Genomic DNA, 23,976 nt, shown 5'->3' with positions numbered 1-23,976 from the left:
ACTGCTAACCTACAAAGCATTACATGGGCCTGCTCCTACTGATCTTTCCGTTTTGGTCCTGCTGTACATATCTACACGTACGCTACGGTCACAAGACGCAGGCCTCCTAATTGTCCCTAGAATTTCTAAGCAAACAGCTGGAGGCAGGGCTTTCTCCTATAGAGCTCCATTTTTATGGAATGGTCAGCCTACCCTTGTGAGAGACGCAGACTCGGTCTCAACCTTTAACATCAACTAGGCTTGGGTTTGCGCATTTGTGGGTAATTGTCTATGTCGATGTTCTATGTTGCATGTTGTGCACTTAGTCCTTGCTTAGTTTCACGGGTCGTCTGTTTGTTGTTTTGTTTTGTTTTTTCCTTCTTTAATAAAGAGAAGATGTACTTTCCACGCGCTGCATGTTGGTCCTCACTCTCTCCAAAAGACAATCGTGACAGAATTACCCACCAATGCGGGATCAAGCAGCGTGAAAAGCGGCAACAGGAGCAGCACAAGGAGGAATGGAAATGGGAGCGTAATCTGGACTACACTACGTGGGAGGAGATCGACAGGTGGGCGATCGACCCAGGGCGAGTGCTGGAGCCAGCCTGGGATTCTCTGGCGCAGTGCGAGGAGGGATACCGGCGAATGGAGGCAGCACGACGACGCGGTAGGAAGCCTGTGAGTCAGCCCAAAAAATGTCTTGGGGGGGGTTAGAGGTAGTGGGCCGAGGGCAGGTAGGAGACCTGCGCCTACTTCCCAGGCTAACCGTGGAGAGCGGGAGTACGGGCGAACACCGTGTTATGCAGTAGAGCGCACGGTGTCTCCTGTACGTGTTCATAGCCCGGTGCGGGTTATTCTACCTCCCCGCACTGATAGGGCTAGATTGGGCATTGAGCCAGGTGTCATGAAGCCGGCTCAACGCGTCTGGTCTCCAGTGCGTCTCCTCGGGCCGGCATACATGGCACCAGCCTTACGCATGGTGTCCCCGGTTCGCCTACATAGCCCGGTGCGGGTTATTCCACCTCCCCGCACGGGTCGGGCGACGGGGAGCATTCAACCAGGTAAGGTTGGGCAGGCTCGGTGCTCAAGGGAACCAGTACGCCTGCACGGTCCGGTATTTACGGCGCCACCTCCCCGCCCCAGTCCAGTTCCACCAGTGCCTACACCATACACCAGGCTTCCAGTGTGTCTCCAGAGCCCTGTTCCTCCTCTACGCACTCGTCCTATGGTGCGTGTCTCCAGCCCGGTACCACCAATTCCGGCACCACGCACCAAGCCTCCTGTGCGTCTCCAGAGTCCTGTGCATCCTGTTGCTGCTCCCCGCACTAGCCCTGAGATGCGTGTCCCCAGCCCGGTACCACCAGTTCCGGCACCACGCACTAGGCCTAATGTGCGTCTCCAGGGTCCAGTATACCCTGTTCCTTCTCCCCGCACTAGCCTGAAGGTGCGTGTCCCCAGCCCGGTAACACCAGTTCCGGCACCACGCACCAGCCAGAGCCGCCAACCAGCCATGAGCAGCCAGAGCCGTCAGCCAGCCATGAGCAGCCAGATCTGTCAGCCAGCCATGAGCAGCCAGATCCGTCAGCCAGCCATGAGCAGCCAGATCCGTCAGCCAGCCATGAGCAGCCATATCCGTCAGCCAGCCATGAGCAGCCATATCCGTCAGCCAGCCATGAGCAGCCATATCCGTCAGCCAGCCATGAGCAGCCATATCCGTCAGCCAGCCATGAGCAGCCAGATCCGTCAGCCAGCCATGAGCAGCCAGATCCGTCAGCCAGCCATGAGCAGCCAGATCCGTCAGTCAGCCATGAGCAGCCAGATCCGTCAGCCAGCCATGAGCAGCCAGATCCGTCAGCCAACCATGAGCCGTTCAGCCAGGATCCGCCAGAGCCGTCCAGCCAGGATCCGCCAGAGCCGTCATCCATCCAGGATCCGTCCCTCAGTCCGGAGCTGCCGTCCCTCAGTCCGGAGCTGCCGTCCCTCAGTCCGGAGCTGCCCCTTATCCTGGTGCTGCCCCTTATCCTGGTGCTGCCCCTTATCCTGGTGCTGCCCCTTAGTCCGGAGCTGCCCCTTAGTCCGGAGCTGCCCCTTAGTCCGGAGCTGCCCCTTAGTCCGGAGCTGCCCCTTAGTCCGGAGCTGCCCCTTAGTCCGGTGCTGCCCCTTAGTCCGGTGCTGCCCCTTAGTCCGGTGCTGCCCCTTAGTCCGGTGCTGCCCCTTAATCCAGTGGGGTTAATGTGGAGGGTGGCCATTTGGAGGAGGCTACGGAGGCGGGTAGTGACTGTGGTGGGGTGGGGACCACGACCAGTGCTGGAGCCGCCGCCGTGGATGAACGCCCACCCAGACCCTCCCCTAGACTTTGTGCTGGTGCGCCCGGAGTTCGCACCTTAAGGGGGGGGGGGGTTATGTCACGCCCTGGCCTTAGTATTCTTTGTTTTCTTAATTATTTTAGTTAGGTCAGGGTGTGACATGGGGAATGTATGTGTTTTTTGTAGTGTCTAGGGTGGTTGTAAGGTTTAGGGGGTTTATTAGAATAGTTGGGTTTATGTTTAGTAGAGAAGTCTAGCTGTGTCTATGGTTGAGTGTATGTTTCTAGGTATGTCTATGGTTGCCTGAGTGGCTTTCAATCAGAGACAGATGTCTTTCATTTGTCTCTGATTGGGAGCCATATTTAAGGCAGCCATAGGCATCATGCATTTGTGGGTAATTGTCTATGTCGATGTTCTATGTTGCATGTTGTGCACTTAGTCCTTGCTTAGCTTCACGTTCGTCTGTTTGTTTTGTTTTGTTTTTTCCTTCTTTAATAAAGAGAAGATGTATTTTCCACGCGCTGCATGTTGGTCCTCACTCTCTCCAAAAGACGATCGTGACATCTACTCAACACCTTAGGGACTGCTGCCCTATGTACATAGTCATTGGACACTGGTCACTTCAATAATGTTTACATACTACTTACGCTGATCATCCAGAACACCTGCTCTTTCTATGACACAGACTGACCAGGTGAATCTTTATTGATGTCACTTGTTAATAAATCCCACTTCAATCAGTGTAGATGAAGGGGAGGAGACAGGTTAAAGAAGGATTTGTAATCCTTGAGACAATTGAGACATGGGATTGTGTATGTGAGTCAATCAGAGGGTGAATGGGTAGTACCAAAGATTTAAGTGCCTTTGAACAGGGTATGGTAGTAGGTGTCAGGCGCACCGGTTTGTGTCAAGAACTGCAACGCTGCTGGGGTTTTTTCCCTATTTTTTTTTTTTCTTCCTCTTGACACATTGTAGTCCATGCCCCAACGAATTGAGGCTGTTCTGAGGGCAAAAGGGGGGTGTAACTAAATATTAGGAAGGTGTTCCTAATGTTTGCTTTAATCAGTGTATTTACAGTATGTACCACTGTACTAAATGTTTGATTTTCAGAAAACATTCATTGCATTGATTTATAGGAACTAGGAGCATAAAAATGTCACTGCACATGCTGTAACATCTGATACAATGTGTACGCTACTAATAAAAATTGATTTGATGAACAGGCTGCTTTACTCAAAGCTTCACTGCCTCACGCTAACATGGCCGCTCCAATCTGCCTGACACAACAAGCCTGACCCTCCCTACCTCAACCTCCTCCCTCCCTCTCAGTACATCTCTGTCTCTCTGTTTCACTGTATATCTCTCTCTCTCTGTCTATCTGTCTCTCGGTCTGTCTGTCCATCTGCCTATCTGCCTTTCTGTCTTGCTGTCTCTCGGCCTTTCTGTCCATCTGCCCGGCTCTCTCCTCTCACGCCTTCCCTCTTCCCCTCTCTCTATTTGTCTGTCTGCCTTTCTGTCTATCTATCTGTTTGTCTGTCCATCTGCCCGGCTCCCTCCTCTCACACCCTCCCTCTTCCCCTCTCTCTGTCTGTCTGTCTAGCCTTTCTGTCTATCTATCTGTGTGTCTGTCCATCTTCCCGGCTCCCTTCTCTCACACCCTCCCTCTTCCCCTCTCTCGGTCTGTCTGTCTGTCTGTCTGTCTGTCTGTCTGTCTGTCTGTCTGGCTTTCTGTCTATCTATCTGTCTGTCTGTCCATCTGCCCGGCTCCCTCCTCTCACACCCTCCCTCTTCCCCTCTCTCTCTCTCTCTGTCTGTCTGTCTGTCTGCCTTTCTGTCTATCTATCGGTCTGTCTGTCCATCTGCCCGGCTCCCTCCTCTCACACCCTCCCTCTTCCCCTCTCTCTGTCTGTCTGTCTGCCTTTCTGTCTATCTGTCTCTCGGTCTGTCTGTCCATCTGCCCGGCCCCCTCCTCTCACACCCTCCCTCTTCCCCTCTCTCTGTCTGTCTGTCTGCCTTTCTGTCTATCTATCTGTCTGTCTGTCCATCTTCCCGGCTCCCTCCTCTCACACCCTCCCTCTTCCCCTCTCTCTGTCTGTCTGTCTAGCCTTTCTGTCTATCTATCTGTCTGTCTGTCCATCTGCCCGGCTCCCTCCTCTCACACCCTCCCTCTTCCCCTCTCTCTCTCTCTCTGTCTGTCTGTCTGCCTTTCTGTCTATCTATCGGTCTGTCTGTCCATCTGCCCGGCTCCCTCCTCTCACACCCTCCCTCTTCCCCTCTCTCTGTCTGTCTGTCTGCCTTTCTGTCTATCTATCGGTCTGTCTGTCCATCTGCCCGGCTCCCTCCTCTCACACCCTCCCTCTTCCCCTCTCTCTGTCTGTCTGTCTGCCTTTCTGTCTATCTGTCTCTCGGTCTGTCTGTCCATCTGCCCGGCCCCCTCCTCTCACACCCTCCCTCTTCCCCTCTCTCTCTCTCTCTGTCTGTCTGTCTGTCTGCCTTTCTGTCTATCTATCGGTCTGTCTGTCCATCTGCCCGGCTCCCTCCTCTCACACCCTCCCTCTTCCCCTCTCTCTGTCTGTCTGTCTGCCTTTCTGTCTATCTGTCTCTCGGTCTGTCTGTCCATCTGCCCGGCCCCCTCCTCTCATACCCTCCCTCTTCCCCTCTCTCTGTCTGTCTGTCTGCCTTTCTGTCTATCTATCTGTCTGTCTGTCCATCTGCCCGGCTCCCTCCTCTCACACCCTCCCTCTTCCCCTCTCTCTGTCTGTCTGTCTGCCTTTCTGTCTATCTATCTGTCTGTCTGTCCATCTTCCCGGCTCCCTCCTCTCACACCCTCCCTCTTCCCCTCTCTCTGTCTGTCTGTCTGTCTAGCCTTTCTGTCTATCTATCTGTCTGTCTGTCCATCTGCCCGGCTCCCTCCTCTCACACCCTCCCTCTTCCCCTCTCTCTGTCTGTCTGTCTGTCTGTCTGTCTGTCTGTCTGTCTGTCTGTCTGTCTGTCTGTCTGTCTGTCTGTCTGTCTGCCTTTCTGTCTATCTATCTGTCTGTCTGTCCATCTTCCCGGCTCCCTCCTCTCACACCCTCCCTCTTCCCCTCTCTCTGTCTGTCTGTCTGCCTTTCTGTCTATCTATCTGTTTGTCTGTCCATCTGCCCGGCTCCCTTCTCTCACACCCTCCCTCTTCCCCTCTCTCTGTCTGTCTGTCTGCCTTTCTGTCTATCTATCTGTTTGTCTGTCCATCTGCCCGGCTCCCTTCTCTCACACCCTCCCTCTTCCCCTCTCTCTGTCTGTCTGTCTAGCCTTTCTGTCTATCTATCTGTCTGTCTGTCCATCTGCCCGGCTCCCTCCTCTCACACCCTCCCTCTTCCCCTCTCTCTGTCTGTCTGTCTAGCCTTTCTGTCTATCTATCTGTCTGTCTGTCCATCTGCCCGGCTCCCTCCTCTCACACCCTCCCTCTTCCCCTCTCTCTGTTTGTCTGTCTGCCTTTCTGTCTATCTATCTGTCTGTCTGTCCATCTGCCCGGCTCCCTCCTCTCACACCCTCCCTCTTCCCCTCTCTCTGTCTGTCTGTCTGTCTGTCTGTCTGTCTGTCTGTCTGTCTGTCTGTCTGTCTGTCTGCCTTTCTGTCTATCTATCTGTCTGTCTGTCCATCTTCCCGGCTCCTTCCTCTCACACCCTCCCTCTTCCCCTCTGTCTGTATGTCTGTCTAGCTTTTCTGTCTATCTATCTGTCTGTCTGTCCATCTGCCCGGCCCCCTCCTCTCACACCCTCCCTCTTCCCCTCTCTCTGTCTGTCTGTCTAGCCTTTCTGTCTATCTATCTGTCTGTCTGTCCATCTTCCCGGCTCCCTCCTCTCACACCCTCCCTCTTCCCCTCCGTCTGTATGTCTGTCTAGCCTTTCTGTCTATCTATCTGTCTGTCTGTCCATCTGCCCGGCTCCCTCTCACACCCTCCCTCTTCCACTCTCTCTGTCTGTCTGTCTGTCTGTCTAGCCTTTCTGTCTATCTATCTGTCTGTCTGTCCATCTGCCCGGCTCCCTCTCACACCCTCCCTCTTCCCCTCTCTCTCATGGTTTAGGACTCATTAGGTCACTTAGACATTTATTCAGTGGTATGGCGAACACGTTAAAGTCAGGTTCATGGTGAAGTTGTTCTGTCTTTTCATGTTATTATTCAATAGGAGCATTTTCCAAAAAGACCTAGACACTGTGTGTGCGTGTGTTGGTTACCCAGCATGTATGATGCTAAGTGCACACATTACCCATAAGAGACGGCAGCCATGATGCCTCGGGCCTCTTTGCCGCCAGTTACAAACACGGCTCGTCTTTTGATGAAACGAGAGCTAGCGTGTTGCTGCCGCCGTAAAACGTTGTCATTGAGGCCATAAGAACACACGCATCATATCCAGTGCAGGAAGTGAGCCTGAGCCTCCTCGTGATGACTTGCGTCTGAGCCACGGCAAAGGGAGGAGGTACATCAACGCAAATCTGGGGAACTTTGTGAAGTGGAGCGTCAACTGCTTCCCAGTAAGCCCCCCTGCTGCGGGAACGCAGTGCCATAATTGGTCACGTCGAATAAAAAAAACGACACAATGGATATACAACTGTCATAAAAATAGCACAGGCACGCTTTTCAAAGCCCCATCCACGACTCTTCACTATCAGAACGGAGCCCAGCTGTGTACTTTGTGTCTGTGTCGGTGCCATCCGAGAGAGACTTGTATGCAAAGTGAAGCCTGGCGCCTAAAGAGCCCAATCACTACCAGGTGCAGCCAGAAGAGAACCGGAGCGGGCTCCAACGAGAGGATATTTGGCACCATGTGTATTTCCACAGTACCGTACGTGCAAAGGTGCAGCTCAACGATAATGGCGTCTGACAAAAACAACCGCGGGTCCTCTTTCGAGGCCCCTTCCCTTGGACGACAAAGGACAAACAGAAGTGGAAACCAAACAACAGTGTGGGGGAACTGCGAATGAAGGAATGTAAAGAGAGGAAGGACGCGACGTAAGGAACGAGGAGGGGGGGTGAAAATAAGAAGAATAGCCAGGGAGAGGGAGGTTGCTAAATGCACAGAGAGTGAAAGACATACATGGAGGGAAGACACAAAGAGATGGAGAGAATCTAGAAGGACATATGGATTTTGTGGCTATAAAGTGGTTGTGGTACCAGCCTGGTATTCACACCACTCCCTGTCCCCATCCCACCTCTAGGAGCTTCCCTGGTGGTTCTGTACCCCTGCCATTCTATGAACAAGTCCTTCATGATGTGTTGGCAAGATGCTCCTGGACTGGGCTACAGATTAGCCCACCCCTAAAGATACCGCTGTCCTTTGAAGAGGAATGGCCTTGGCTGCCCACTACCATCTGTGGGGGCTGACACATATGCATTTGCACACTTTTACCCCATTGGCCAGCGTGCACCAGGGCTAAATTTCTCCATGTAACAGGGTCGACCTCCCTCCAGTAGAGATGGACTCAGACATGTTTTGTGTTTGACCTTAACGAATCTCTCGCTCTTCCTTTCTCCCTCTCTAATTGACTGGAGCCCTGCCTCTTTCTCCCCCACTGTCCTTTCCTACCTGTAAAATGTAAAATAACACAACGATTCTGTCCATTTCAACATTATGAATCATATCAGAGAACGGCCTGTTCCCTTTCGTTCTCCTCCTCTCCTCCTCTCTGTTTCTCTACCCCGTTCACCCTTCCATCCCTCCCTCCCCCGCTCTACCCCCTCTAAATCTCATTTACTCCCTTAAAAGTAGTCAGAAAAAAAGAGTGGAGTACAAAACGACCGTCTCTTCCCCGAAGCGAAAAGCATCTTCTTATTGTGGAGGCCTCTGTGCAGCCCTGAGCTCTGAACACTACTATGCCTGTTTTAATGATGCACAGGAGCGGAGAGAGAAAGGGAGGTAGAGAGAGGGTGAGAGGGAGAGAGATTTCGCTACCAACTCACTGCTAACCCCCTGACCCCCACCCCCCCCCTCCTCCCACCTCCCCTCCCCCTCAAAGAAAGTGCTCCTCTTGTTCCACATTCATTTTGAGAGGTTGTTCTAAGCGATATAACCTCTCAGCAATATTATTTATTACTTCTCCCTCAACCCACACTGAGACCTGGGTTGCTATGCTACAATAATCCAACCTCTCATCTTTCCTCCTCCTCTTCTCCACATTTACTTATTTATTTCCTTACCAACCCATAGTGCCCTGGGGAAGGACAGGAAAGGGTTAAATCCTATAATCCCCCTCTCACTCTCTCTTTTTTTCTCTCTCTCTCTCTCTCTCTCTCTCTCTCTCTTGTTTTCTCCCTCTCTTTAATGACCTCCTGCAGTTCACGACCCTGTTTGATTTGACCTCACGACCTCTTAGGGTCACGACCCCATCTTGCACCAAAACAAATTACATTTGACCCCTGCGTAAGAGGTTAGGTTTAGCCACGAGAGTCACATCATATCATATATCTATCAATCTCTTTTAGTTTTCTATTCCTGAATATCAAGTTCCATGTTGGGTAGTTCTTTTCGCTTTAAAATCTGTTCTAGTAGTTTTATGATCACAAAGGGAAACGGGGCAATATAGTCACTGACATAACAAACAACCCAAAGAGTTCGTAATGGCTAAAGTAAAAACGTTATAATTATTTTACTGGCATTTGGCCGGGAAAGATCTGCTCTTCATGAGGTCTGTTACACAAACACTGGGACATTAATGGTTTCCCCATAGGCTGATAACCCAACAGAAAAAATCCAATCCAATACACTCTATCTCTAACAGACAACATTCTCTGTTACATCATAGCTGCCCCTTGCAGTGTGTTTCTCTTTTTCTCCATCTCTTCCTCCCTCCCACCCTCCCTCTCCCTCTGTTATGGCCTTGTCTCCGGGGAAACGCTCGTTTTTGTCAAAATCACCTTGGAGATTGTGGACCTGCGCTGACGCCAGAGCTGAGAACAGGAGAGGAAAGAAGGGGGATGAGGAACGGAATATGAGCGAAAGGGGGGGATCAAAGCTTGTCTGGCTCTGCCCAGACTAACGTGAGGGGACAGCCTTAGCTATCTGTTAACCAAACTCACGCTGGCGACGCCAGCAAGAGAGGGAAGGAGAGAATAGAGGGATAGAATTCTCTCCTTCGCAGCGCTGCGTTCTCCCGCCTTCTCTGACAGCAGTTGGAGGCGCACGGGCCTTGATGTCACATCCTGTAGGTGTCTAAGCCGCTTACTTACACAAGATAGAGAAAGAGAGAGCGGGAAAGAGAGAAAGAGAGATGTAGGATGCAGGGGCGGGGGCGGGGGGGGGGGGGGTCACGGTGGTTGGAGGATCAGGATGTAATATGCTTCTGATTGTATGTGTGTCTTGCTGTTGAATACATAAAGACGTGAGGTAGATGTACGGCATGTGTGAAGTTTGAGGGTATGATGTCTGCGAGGGGATAAAGTCCAGGGGATAATTGGACCCGGTCTGTACATTTCAGTGTGTACGCGTGGATGCTGACTCCCCGGGTCGGGATATAAGGAAAGGGTTCAAATATTCCAGATTCCGGGCGAAGGGAGAGGCATGATGGGAAGGTATGGGATGCACTGGCTGGGAGATGGCTTTCGGGGTGTAGGGCTGTTGCGGACCGTATCACCGCCACACCGGCAGTCATGAGTCATGAGCGCAGTAGAATTACACGTGACCGTTGAGTCACGGTAATCTCCTCTTACGCACTCTGGACATCCACCTCACTAACGACCATCAGGTCCTAATGGCCTGGTTCTCGGGGATCCGTTGTCTCGCGAACCACTCTGACATCGATACAAATTCCATCGAAAATCTCATCAAACACTAATCATCAAAACGGTATTGTGCTTTTAAAACTCACCTCACTGTGATTGATCAATTTGATGAAAGAAGTTCAACAGGTTGAAACTGAGTGGAAAACATGATCGTTGTGCATGTTGTTTCAAAGCCGAGCACAACTAAATGGTGATGATTCATTCAAAACAATCATATGCATTGAGCCCTAGCCTGAAAAACCCTAAATTAAAATAACGATTGTGCGTTTATAAACTGAGCAACAACAAAAAAACGTCCCTTTTTCAGGACCCTGTCTTTCAAAGATAATTCGTAAAAATCCAAATAACTTCACAGATCTTCGTTGTAAATGGTTTAAACACTGTTTCCCATGCTTGTGCAATGAACCATAAACAATTAATGAACATGCACCTGTGGAATGGTTGTTAATACACTAACAGCTTACAGACGGTAGGCAATTAAGGTCACAGTTATGAAAACTTGGGACACTAAAGAGGCCTTTCTACTGACTCTGAAAAACACAAAAAGAAAGATGCCCAGGGTCCCTGCTCATCTGCGTGAACGTGCCTTAGGCATGCTGCAAGAAGGCATGTGGCCAGGGCAATAAATTGCAATGTTCGTACTGTGAGACGCCTAAGACAGCACTACAGGGAGCCAGGACGGCAGCTGATTGTCCTCGCAGTGGCAGACCACGTGTAACAACACCTGTACAGGATCGGTACATCCGAACATCACACCTGCAGGACAGGTACAGGATGGAAACAACAACTGCCCGAGTTACACCAGGAACGCACAATCCCTCCATCAGTGCTCAGACTGTCCGCAATAGGCTGAGAGAGGTTGGACTGAGGGCTTGTAGGCCTGTTGTAAGGCAGGTCCTCACCAGACATCACCGGCAACAACGTTGCCTATGTGCAAATACCCACCGCCGCTGGACCAGACAGGATTGGCAAAAAGTGCTCTTCACTGACGAGTCGCGGTTTTGATTCACCAGGGGTGATTCGCTTTTATGGTCGAAGGAATGAGCATTACACCGAGGCCTGTACTCTGGAGAGGGATCGATTTGGAGGTGGAGGGTCCGTCATGGTCTGGGGCGGTGTGTCACAGCATCATCGGACTGAGCTTGTTGTCATTGCAGGTATCGTGTCTTTGGCATCATTAAAAGTGAAGACTGTTATTTTATCAAATCAATTCTCTGTAATTACTATTACGTGATTAAACTAATCATGTAAATGTAATTAACTAGGAAGTCGGGGCATCGAAGAAAATCTTCAGATTACAAAGTTATAATTTTCCTAATATAACTCTTCAGATATTTTCATATCTAATCAATTAGTCTTCTATTTCATTCATTATGCTTTACCTCACGTTTACCTCACACTAGTCTCATTCCAAACGTCGTAAATTGATGGGTATCTGAATGAACCCGGCCTTTACTATGAATCATCCATACATCAACATACACCATACATCATATTTACTAACTAACTAAGTAATCACAGAAATGCATAAACAAACAAACAGTAGATATGGTTACAAGGAAATGATAGGGGAGGTTCCCTAGTGGGCTAAGCCGATATGTCGGCTCGGTGGACAAAGGAAAGTGGGTGTGGACTGAGCGAGAGCAGAGACTAAGACCAGAGGGATCATTACACACTGTACTACTATAATTATATTAATTGAAATGCTAATCCTTTGCACATGAACGCTCACTCATTTGGGAATAATTACCATCAATATATATATTTACGCCCATGTGTCGTGATCTTTTCTGTTGGAATCCGGTCCGTCTGCCGGAGAGTCAGTTCATCCGTATCTCTTTCTCTCTCTGCTTCCCTGAAGATCAAAAGTCTTTCGTGGTTAGAATGGATATTTCAGGGTACCGTTCAGAAATGTTTTCATAGAATAGATGTTTTGGCGGTTGTCGGTAATTGCATCCCAGGTTTACATAATTTCTAGCTGCAGACTATTAATTAGTATCTAAGATTCGCTCTTATTCTGTAGGGATCGATAGTCTCAGAGTTTAACCATTTCCAGCCGTGTAGCCAATGGTCCACGTGGTATGGTTAGGAATTCAATAACTATTCACAATCACAGCTCACGCTGTGGGTTTGCTCAGTCTTGGTCCTCAAACCTGTGCCACCTCAGTTTACACCTTCCTCAGGAGAAAAGGCGGTTCTATGACACCTGATCATGTCTGTGCTCATGGGGGCGGGCCAATGACTTAGTTAAACTTTCAAGGGAATACAATTCTCTCAGATTAAAGGCTTAACATGACATTACATCACTTCACAAATAGTTTCATCTTTACTCATTCATTTTATACAAGAATTAGATGCAAACCCCATAATTGAGAAATGTACATATTCAGAGATATAGTTATGTGTGTTTCCTGTCCTCTCTGAGGTCACCAAATGAAACACACTCGTCATACCCGTCCCTTAAGTGTCCACGGACAATTCCCACCTTCTCACAAGTGGACATTTTGTTTCATATTCCCATTTTGGGAATTTAGGTGTTTGCCATATGAAATCCTTTGTTCTCTCCGTTTCTCTCTTTCTGCATGGCCAGGGGGAGAGAGTCTCCACCAGGACTTTACGACCTGAGATAACAGAACCTGGGTGTAGGAGAGAGTGGGAAGCCATGATCTATACCCAGAAAGTGCCACGTCATTACACAGGCAATCTCAACTCTGTGTCTTACAGGGAAGACATCCTCCTCCCTCATGTGGTACCCTTCCTGCAGGCTCATCCTGACATGACCCTCCAGCATGACAATGCCACCAGCCATACTGCTCGTTCTGTGCGTGATTTCCTGCAAGACAGGAATGTCAGTGTTCTGCGATGGCCAGCGAAGAGCCCGGATCTCAATCCCATTGAGCACGTCTGGGACCTGTTGGATTCGGCGGGTGAGGGTTAGGGCCATTCCCCTCAGAAATGTCCGGGAACTTGCAGGTGCCTTGGTGGAAGAGTGGGGTAACATCTCACAGCAATAACTGGCAAATCTGGTGCAGTCCATGAGGAGGAGATTCACTGCAGTACTTAATGCAGCTGGTGGCCACACCAGATACTGACTGTTACTTTTGATTTTTAACCCCCCTTTGTTCAGGGACACATTATTCCATATCTGTTAGTCACATGTCTGTGGAACTTGTTCAGTTTATGTCTCAGTTGTTGAATCTTGTTATGTTCATACAAATATTTACACATGTTAAGTTTGCTGAAAACAAACGCAGTTGACAGTGAGACCACGTTTCTTTTTTTGCTGAGTTTATAATACATAGCCTACTACTTATTGTGCACAGCAGAAAAACATTTGGGGAACAAACATATTTAGCCGATACTCTAACATTAAACAAATGATGTTAATCGCATTTGAGTGTGTAATGTATTATTATGCCTACTGGATGGACTGGTTACCTTGTGCTAAGTTCCAAACGTTCTATCCATGAGGCTGGATAGTATTTTTTATTTAATGGGCTACAGAATATATCATTTTGTATTTTATCCCCTTTTTCAATCTTGTCTCATCACTGCAACTCCCCAACAGGCTCTGGAGAGGCGAAGGTGGAGTCATGTGTCCCCCGAAACATGACCCGCCTAACCACGCCCCTTAACACCCGCCAGGATAACCCAGAAGCCAGCCGCACCAACGTGTCGGAGGAAACACCGCTCAAATGGGGTCAGCCCGAAGGCACCAGGCCCGCCACAAGGATTCGCTAGAGAGCAAAGAGCCAAGTAAAGCCCCACCGGTCTAACCCTTCCCTAACCTTGACTACCAATTGTGCCACCGTCCTATTTGCCTCCCGGCCACGGCCGGTTCTGGCACAGCCCGGGAAATCAACCTGGGTCTGTAGTAATGCCTCTAGCACTGCATTCAGATGCAGTGCCTTAGACCGCTGTGCCACTCGTTAGGATTTACTTGGTTTCGCAAATTAAGCACTGGGTAACTGCAGGGACAGAATTGGTGAGCCCATGGCACATAGCGTTTGGGCGGAATATCACCTGTCGCGCATTGAGAGGCTGCATGCTTCTTAAACAGTGGCTGATGCTTTAAGTACAATAACTGGAGTAGCCTACCTAGCATGATTGAAAAATGAACCCGGTGGAAAGCGGCCTCCATTCAATATATTTTTTCCCCTGCCACTGTTCCTGCCCAGTTGATAATGGGCCATTCTAAATCTAAACTCATTTGACATATTAATAAAGATTACATTGAGAATAGTCTGATGGGTAAAAATAAACTATATATACAAAAGTATGTGGACACCCATTCAAATTAGTGGATTCGGGCTATTTCAGCCACACCCGTTGCTGACAGGTGTATACAATTGAGAACACAGCCATGCAATCTCCATAGACAAACATTGGGAGTAGAATGGCCGGACTGATGAGCTCAGTGACTTTCGACGTGAACCGTCATAGAATGTCACCTTTCCATCAAGTCAGATCGTCATATTTCTGCCCTGTTAGAGCTGCCACGGTCAACTGTAAGTGCTGTTATTGTGAAGTAGAAACGTCTAGGAGCAACAACGGCTCAGCCACGAAGTGGTAGGCCACAGACGCTCACAGAACGGGACCGCCAAGTGCAGAAGCGCGTAAAAATCGTCTGTCCTCGCTACTGCGACATTAGCACGGAGAACTGTTTGTCGGGAGCTTCATGAAATGGGTTTCCATGGCCGAGCAGCCACACAAAAGCCTAAGATCACCATCGCATTGCCAAGCGTCGGCTGGAGTGGTGTAAAGTTTGCCACCATTGGACTGGAGCAGTGAAAACGTATTCTCTGGAGTGTGTTTGGCAGTCCAAAGGACCAATATGGGTTTGGGGGATGCCAGGAGAACGCTACATGCCCAAATGCATATGCCAACTGTAAGGTTTGGTGGAGAAGGAATAATGGTCTGAGGCTGTTTTTCATGGTCCGGTTACTGTGGGCTCCTTCGTTCCAGTGAAGGGAAATCTTCACGCTACAGCATACAATGACATTCTAGACAATTCTGTACTTCCAACTTTGTGGCAATAGGTTGGGGTAGGCCCTTTCCTGTTTCAGCATGACAATGCCCCTGTGCGCAAAGCGGGGCCCATAGAGAAATGGTTTGTCGAGATTGGTGTGGAAGAACTTGACTGGCCTGCAAAGAGCCCTGACCTCAACCCCATTGAAAATCTTTGGGATGAACTGGAATGCCAACTGCAAGCCAGGCCTAATCGCCTCACTAATGCTCTTGTGGCTGAATGGAAGCAAGTCCCCACAGAAATGGGAAAGCCTTCCCAGAAGACTGGAGGCTGTTATAGCAGCAAAAGGGGGACCAACACCATATTTATGTCCATGATTTTGGAATGAGTTATTAGGCGAGCAGGTGTCCTTATACTTTTGGTCATGTATTGTATGATCACTTGATGAGGGAACAGTGGGTGCAGCCTGAAGCAAGGAACGGAGAACAAGCTATTTTTGTGACTTTCTCAAATCATCAATAGCCTATATTTGCATCATGAAGCCCATATATGTTTGGATTTCTAAGGCATTTTAAGGTTTGTATCATTCACAACCAAAATAGCCAAATAACTCTAAATCTAGCGTAAAGGACCTGTTTCAAATGATTACTTTTATGCTCAACATAGCCACTTCATATGACCACTCACTCCAGAATGGGAAAAATGTCCTTTCTATTTTATTCAGCTAAGTTAAATTATATTCTTCTTACTATAAAAACATATAATATAAAATAATGGCACGTGACTTATATATCTTGTCCACTAAATGAACAAGGATACAGGATATGACATGGCATAGCCAGATAACAGAGTGGGAAAATTCATATTCTGTTCTTCCAAAAATACATTTTCTTCAAAACAAAATAGTTCTGCCTAAAATAAATAATGGATTTATTGTGATGGTCTATATTAAATTAAAATCGATTTAGTAGACTTTTTTTAAATGTAGAAGTTCCAGCGGCGTGTATGCTTGGAATCCTGGAGATGGTAAACGTGTTTATGTTATTTTAAGGTCAATTACCGTGAGACCGGCAGTCTTTTACATGACAATACGCGTGCATGTACAGTATGTGAGTGAGGGAGCTGATAATGACTTACAAAAGCTACTAGCTCTCACAGTCTCACGTCAGAATTAGACGTTTATCCATGTTTCTCAAACGTAACATTTCATAGTTGTTCCAAACGTAAAAAGTGTTCAAGGTTACGCATGAAATCCACATTATTTTAAGGTTAGGGTTAAGTATTAACTCTGAATTCTTAAGGCATTAACTCAGAATGTTTTTTTATTTTACTAGGAAAGTCTGTTAATAAGAACAAATTCTTATTTACAATGACGGCCTACCCCGGACAAACTCTAACAGGGACCTGGACGATGCTGGGCCAATTGTGCACTGCCCTATGGGACTCCCAATCTAGGCCGGATGTGATACAGCCTGGAATCAAACAAGGGAATTGAACCAGGGTCTGTAGTGACGCCTCTAGCAGTGAGAATATAAAAAAACTAATTTGTATAGCTGGATTTGAACATGAAACCTTTGGAATCAGAGGCAGATGCTTACACCCATCCACCATGCATTAGCAAAACCAACACCTACCTGAAGGTAACAGCGCTCACTGTTGCCCCTAGTGGCCAGTTTCCACATCTCCCAACGTCGAAAGTCGAATACTGCCTGAACAAAAAGGGCATTCTGAAAGGCTCACACTAAACACACACAGTCTCTCTTTATCGTTTGGTAAACTAGTATTTCTGTCCTTTCAGCAACCTCCTTGTTGATGAACACTGGGAAAGCCCCCAGGTCACTGGCTCTGTTTGTCAATCCCCTCCTCACCCTATCCTCTCCTTCACCCCCCCTCCTCTGACGGTCCTCCTCGCCTGACCAGTTCCTCTAATTTGGTTTCTAATTTTCTCTGTACCTCATCCCCTCTCCTTTCAGCTGGCTGTGTGGGAGTAGGCCTATAACCTAGCCCAGCCCTGTGCGCGTGTGTGTGTGTGTGTGTGCGCGTGCGCGTGTGTGTAAATTCCCTTAAAGTACTCAGGGTTTTTAGGTTGTGCTTTCCTAACTATGGTGTTTTAACACTGATGGTTCTTTTTGGAAAATGCACACATGCACGCACACAAATACTGAGATGCCAATACACCCAGTACTATGAAGTCAGACTGAGCGTTTGTGTGTGTGTGTGTGTGTGTGTGTGTGTGTGTGTGTGTGTGTGTGTGTGTGTGTGTGTGTGTGTGTGTGTGTGCGTGTGTGTGTGGCAGGCTTGCTTGTGGATGTGTTTGTGTGCATTTACGCATGTCTCTGTGTGTGTGTTTGTGGGGGTCATTTAAGAAAGCAGCAGATAGATAGACACAAACACACAGTGATTAAACAGACTTAAGCAGAACTATACACTGGGGAAAACAAAGAGCAGAGGGGAAAGAGAGAGAGAGAGAGAGAGAGCGAGAGAGAGAGAGAGAGAGAGAGAGAGAGAGACAGAGAGAGAGAGAGAGACAGAGAGAGAGAGAGAGACAGAGAGAGAGAGAGAGAGAGACAGAGAGAGAGAGAGAGAGAGAGAGAGAGAGAGAGAGAGAGAGAGAGAGAAAGAAACACTGAAAGGGGGGAAGAAACACTGAAAGGGGGGAAGAAACACTGAAAGGGGGAAGAAACACTGAAAGGGGGGAAGAAACACTGAAAGGGGGGAAGAAACACTGAAAGGGGGGGAAGAAACACTGAAAGGGAGGAAGAAACACTGAAAGGGAGGAAGAGTCACAGAGAACTGACGGTAAATTGGAGGTCAGAGAGATAGATAGGGAGAGAGAGTGAGATGGATAGAGAGAGAAAGAAAGAAGGAAAATGGAGAGAGGGAGGGAGAGGGATGGAGAGAGTGAGGGATATGGAAGGGGGAGAGAGGGAGGGTGAAAGAGGGGAAGATGGAGAGAGACAGGAAGATGGAGAGAGGGAGGGAGAGAGGGGGAAGAGAGTGGAGAGTCATAAGCTAACCCCTGCTTACCGAAGCCAGGAGAGGTGTGGGGGGCAGGCTTGAGGAGGAGGTGGAGCAAAGAGAACGGGGAGTCAGAGAGGGGGTGTAAGCAACCCAGGACACTTGGCCTTGTCCCTGAAGAAATCAAAACATACAATATCTGTATACGCCATAATGTATACTGTTGGTGGCATATTATACAGCATGTGTTATATACTGTCTCTCTCTCTCCCTTTCCCTTCCTTCCCCAGCTTCTATGTCCAGATGGCCTCACTGCTCCTACACACACACTGCCCCCTATGAGCAAAGACTCCAGCCACAGAGGGCTGAACCTGACCACCCCCCCCCACACACACACACACACACACCTCCCAAACCCATCTCCAGACCACACACACTCACACACACGCATGCATGCTTGTTTTGCTATCCTTGTGGGGACCAAACAATTGATTCCCATTCAAAATCCTATGTTCCCCAACTCCTAACCCTAACGTAACTCTAAAATAGCATTTTTCCTTTGGGGTACCGGCGAAATGTCCACACTTGTCCCAATATTCCTTTTTTTTTACAGTCCTTGTAAGGACTTCTGGTCCCCACAAGGATAGTTAAACAAACACACACACACACACACACACACAGGGCTAGACTATAGGCCTACTCCCACACAGCCAGCTGCAAGGAGAAGGGATGAGGAACAGAGAAAATTAGAAACCAAATTAGAGGAACTGGTCAGGCGAAGATGAGAGGCAGAGGAGAGGGGGAATAAATGAGAGGAGGACAGGAGTGGATAGGGGGAGGAGGGGAAGGACAAGCAGAGCCAGTGACCTGGGGAGAGAGTGTCTAAGAGCTTTCCCAGCATGCATCAACAAGGAGGTTGCTGAGAAGACAGAAAGACTAGTTTACAAAATGAAAAACAGAAACTGTATGTGTTTGTTTGTGTTTTAATGGGAGTCCTTCAGAATGGCCTTTTGCACAGACAGGTCACCCCGTGATGCAAGACCTGTATTCGACATCCATCCATGTCTGAGTTCGTTGGGAGATGAAGTGGAAACTGGCCACTAGCGGCTACAGTGAGCGCTTCAAGTAGGTTTTATTATTATTGTCATCATTATTATTATTATAGATCAGCTTTAATATTGCAGACAGATTGTAGCTTCTATATGTACACTACCGTTCAAAAGTCACTGTCAGAGCTACTAGGAGTACTGGGTGGATGGAGTCAAACGCAGAGAGCAAGGTTAAGGAACGTGGATTTATTTCCAATGCACAGGGAAAAGATCATGCCCTAAAACATACGGGCGCATGAGAAAAGAAGTCCAAAAACACCGGACTAAACTGTTCCGAGGAAATACAAAATCCACAACACGATCCAACACCAACATAACAGAAAGTAAGCCCGCACAACAGCCAGCGGGCTACCTAACCTTATATAGCCTACCCACCAAACTAAACTCAAAACAGGTGCACCCAATCAGCCCAAACTAACAGAAACAAAAAGGAAAGAATCGATGGCAGCTAGTAGGCCGGTGACGACGACCGCCGAGCTCCGCCCGAACAGGAAGAGGCACCATCCTCGGCGGGATTCGTGACAGTCACTTAGAAATGTCCTTGTTTTTGAAAGAAAAGCACATTTTTGTGTCCATTAAAATAACATCAAATTGATCAGAAATACAGTGTAGACATTGTTAATGTTGCAAATGACTATTGTAGCTGGAAACGGCAGATTTTTAATGGAATATCTACATAGGCGTACATAGTCACCTTGTCAGCAACCATCACTCCTGTATTCCAACGGCACGTTGTGTGGTCAGGGTTAGACATACAGGGCTGTCCCGGGGAGGTTTTGAAAGCAGTCAATTGTTCCCAAGTAGTCCGTTTGGGCCAGTAAAAAGAATATTGTCATAATGCTATTTTTAATCTAGGCTATATAATTGATTAAAAAACAAATGGATTCCCGAAGCTGCTTGTTGTTGCATCAGATCGTATTTTTATTTGGGTCAGTAGCTTTGTTGCACTGGCAGTAGCTTTTTTTGCACTGGCCCGGTGTCCGACTGTCAGTTAAGAACAAATTTTGATTTACAATTGCCGGCCTACACATTGGCCAAACCTGGATGACGCTGGGCCAATTGTGTGCCGCCCTAAGGGACTCCCAATCACGGGCAGTTGTGATACAGCCAACCTAACTAAGAAATACATTTGACGATACAATTCTCCCCCTACCCTCCTTCATGGCAAGAGTCTATTGTCCTGTTAATAGCCCATAATGGTGCCGTGACCGGTTGGGAGTAGGTTACAGTACTACAGTAAGAGCAAAATAATCCTAACATTTCCACTCCCTAATTGTAATGGCAAGATGGTGCCCGATAGAGATGGCAGCTTCGCTTCTGGTCCTTATGAAACTGTGCAGTATTTTGTTTTTTTATGTATTATTTCTTGCATTGTTAGCCCAGAAAACCTTAAGCGTTATTACATACAGCTGGGAAGAACTATTGGATATCAGAGAGATGTCAACTTACCAGCACAACCAGCACTACGACCAGGAATACGACTTTCCCAAAGCGGAATCTTTGTCTGCACCTCCCAGGGAATTTGAACTGATTCCAGAGGCCGACCCAAAACAATGCCATCGGAGGAGAGGGTGCCAGAGCAGTCTTCTAGTGAGGCTTCGAATGCGCGCACACCAGCCACCGTTTCCGAGTATATTACTCGCTAATTTCCAGTCCCTAGTTAACCTGTCTAGGATGAGTGTGCCGCTAGCGGCACTCCCCCCCCACCCCCACTGAAAAACCAGTGCCGCGAAATTCAAAAAAAATATTTTTTTTAAATATTTAACTTTCACACATTAAAGTCCAATACAGCTAATGAAAGACACAGATCTTGTGAATCCAGTCAACATGTCCGATTTTTAAAATGTTTTACAGGGAAGACACAATATGTAAAGATGTACATCTATTACCTAAAAACACATTAGCATAATCCAACATCTTTTATTTGTCCACCAACACCAGTAGCTATCACCAATTCGGCTAAACTAAGATATTTATAGCCCCTAACCAAGAAAAAAACTCATTAGATGACAGTCTGATAACATATTTATGGTATGGGATAGGTTTTGTTAGAAAAAAGTGCATATTTCAGGTAGATGGCATAGGTTACAATTGCACCCACCGTCACAAATGGAATAGAAAAACTACTTAGAGCAACGTGTTTACCTACTTACTAATCATCAAACATTTCGTAAAAATACACAGCATACACGAATCGAAAGACACAGATCCTGTGAATACAGACAATATTTCAGATTTTCTAAGTGTCTTACAGCGAAAACACAATAAATCGTTATATTAGCTTAGCACATAGCACATAGCAGCCCAGCATTGATTCTAGCCAAAGTGAGCGATAAAAGTCAACATCGCCAAAATATATTAATTTTTTCACTAACCTTCTCAGAATTCTTCAGATGACACTCCTGTAACATCATATTACACAATCCATATAGAGTTTGATCGAAAATGTTTATATTTAGCCACCAAAATCATGGTTAGACAATGTGAAATGTAGCTCAGCTGGTCAGAAAATGTCCTTGCGCCACTTAGACAGTGATCTACTCTTATACATAAATACTCATAAACGTGACTAAAAAATATAGGGTGGACATCGATTGATAGACAATTTAATTCTTAATACAATTGCGGAATTACATTTTTTAATTTATCCTTACTTTTCAATACAGTTTGCGCCAAGCGAAGCTACGTCAAAAAACATGGCGTCCTAAGCCACTAAAATTTTTCGACAGAAACACGATTTATCATAATAAAAATGTCCTACTTTGAGCTGTTCTTCCATCAGTATCTTGGGCAAAGGATCCTTTCTTGGGAGTAATCGTCTTTTGGTGGAAAGCTGTCCTCTTGCCATGTGGAAATGCCAACTGCGTTCGGGATGAACTGGGAGCGTGCCCAGCTATTCACAGCGTTAAAGAAATAAATGTCCCAAAATCGCACTAAACGGATATAAATTGCTATAAAACGCTTTAAATTAACTACCTTATGATGTTTTTAACTCCTATAACGAGTAAAATCATGACCGGAAAAATATAACAGGCTAAACTAACGCTTGGAAAAATATCAGGTCGATGTCCTCCACGCGCATTACGCAGCTGCAAAGGAGCTCCTACCTACAGGGTTTTTTTATTTATAGGGCCTGTGAACGCGCAATCGACCCCATTCAAATCGTCATCACGTAAAGGCATCCAGGGGAAGACGTAAGCAGTGTCCGTATAGTCATAGCAATAACAGTGCCCTTTTAACTGACTCCAGAACAGTGGCCAACATTTCTGAAATCTGACTCCATGTCAGGGAAATTGCTGTAGAATGGGCTCTGTTCCACTTAGAGACAAAATTTCAACTCCTATAGAAACTATAGACTGTTTTCTATCCAATAATAATAATAATATGCATATTGTACGATCAAGGATTTTGTGGGAAGCCGTTTCAAAAATTACACGATTAGCATAAATAGTCTCAACAGCGCCCCCATCCTCAACAGGTTAACAAAGTCGACGAAATCAGGGCAAGAGTTGCTTTCCAAAGAGATATCCGGGATTGTAACACATACTCCGTTTCACGGAAACATGGCTACCTGGGGACATACTGTCAGAGTCCGTACAGCCAACGGGATTTTCAGTGCATCGCGCCAACAGGAATAAACATCTCTCCGGTAAGAAGAAGGGCGGGGGTGTATGTTTCAGTATTAACGACTCATGGTGTAATTGTAACACCGTACAAAAGTCATTTTGTTCACCTGAACTAGAATTCCTCACAAGTGCAGACCGTATTATCCCCCAACAGAAGTCTCCTTGGTTATCTTCACTGCCGCGTATATCCCCCTGCAAGTGGATACTAAGACGGCCATCAAGGAACTTCACTGGACTTTATGCAAACTGGAAACCATATATCCTGAGAATACATTTATTGTAGCTGGGGATTTTAACAAAGCTAATTTGAGAATAAGGCTACCTAAATTCTATCAGCATATCGATTGCTGTACACGAGCTAGTAACACGCTCGACCATTGCTACTCTAACTTCCACGATGCATACAAGGCCCTCCCCCGCCCTCCTTTTGGCAAATCCGACCATGACTCCATCTTGTTGCTCCCCTCCTATAGGCAGAAACTAAAACAGGAAGCGCCCGCCTTTAAGTCTATCCAACGGTGGTCTGACCAATCGGATTCTACGCTTCAAGATTGCTTCGATCACGTGGACTGGGATATGTTCCAGGTAGCCTCAGACAAATAACATTGATGTATACGCTGACTCGGTGAGCGAGTTTATAAGGAAGTGTATAAGAGATGTTGTATTAAAACCTTCCCTAACAAGAAACCACAGATTGATGGCAGCATTCGCGCAAAACTGAAAGCATGTACCACTGCATTTAATCATGGCAAGGCGACTGGAAACATGGCCGAATACAAACAGTGTAGTTATTCCCTCCGTAAGGCAATCAGACAAGCAAAGCGTCAGTATAGAGACAAAGCGGTGTCGCAATTCAACGGCTCAAACACGAGACGTATGTGGCAGGACCTACAGACAATCACGGACTACAAAACCAGCCCCATCGCAGACATCAACGTCTTGCTTCCAGACAAATTAAACAACTTCTTTGCGTCCTTTGAGTACAATACAGTGCCACCGACGCGACCCGCTACCAAAGACGGTGGGCTCTCCTTCGCCGTGGCCGACGTGAGTAAAACATTTAAATGTGTTAACCCTCGCAAGGTTGCTGGCCCAGACGGCATCCCTAGCCACATCCTCAGAGCATGCGCAGACCAGCTGGCTGGTGTGTTTATGGACATATTCAATCAATCCTTATCCCAGTCTGCTGTCCCCACATGCTTCAAGAGGGCCACCATTGTTACTGTTCCCAAGAAATCTAAGGTAACTTAACTAAACGACTATCGCCCCAT

Source organism: Salvelinus fontinalis, chromosome 26 (genome assembly GCF_029448725.1).
Source record: "Salvelinus fontinalis isolate EN_2023a chromosome 26, ASM2944872v1, whole genome shotgun sequence".
In the NCBI taxonomy this organism is placed as follows: domain Eukaryota; kingdom Metazoa; phylum Chordata; class Actinopteri; order Salmoniformes; family Salmonidae; genus Salvelinus; species Salvelinus fontinalis.
The sequence above is the reverse complement of the archived record's forward strand: the minus strand, read 5'-3'. Positions refer to the sequence as shown.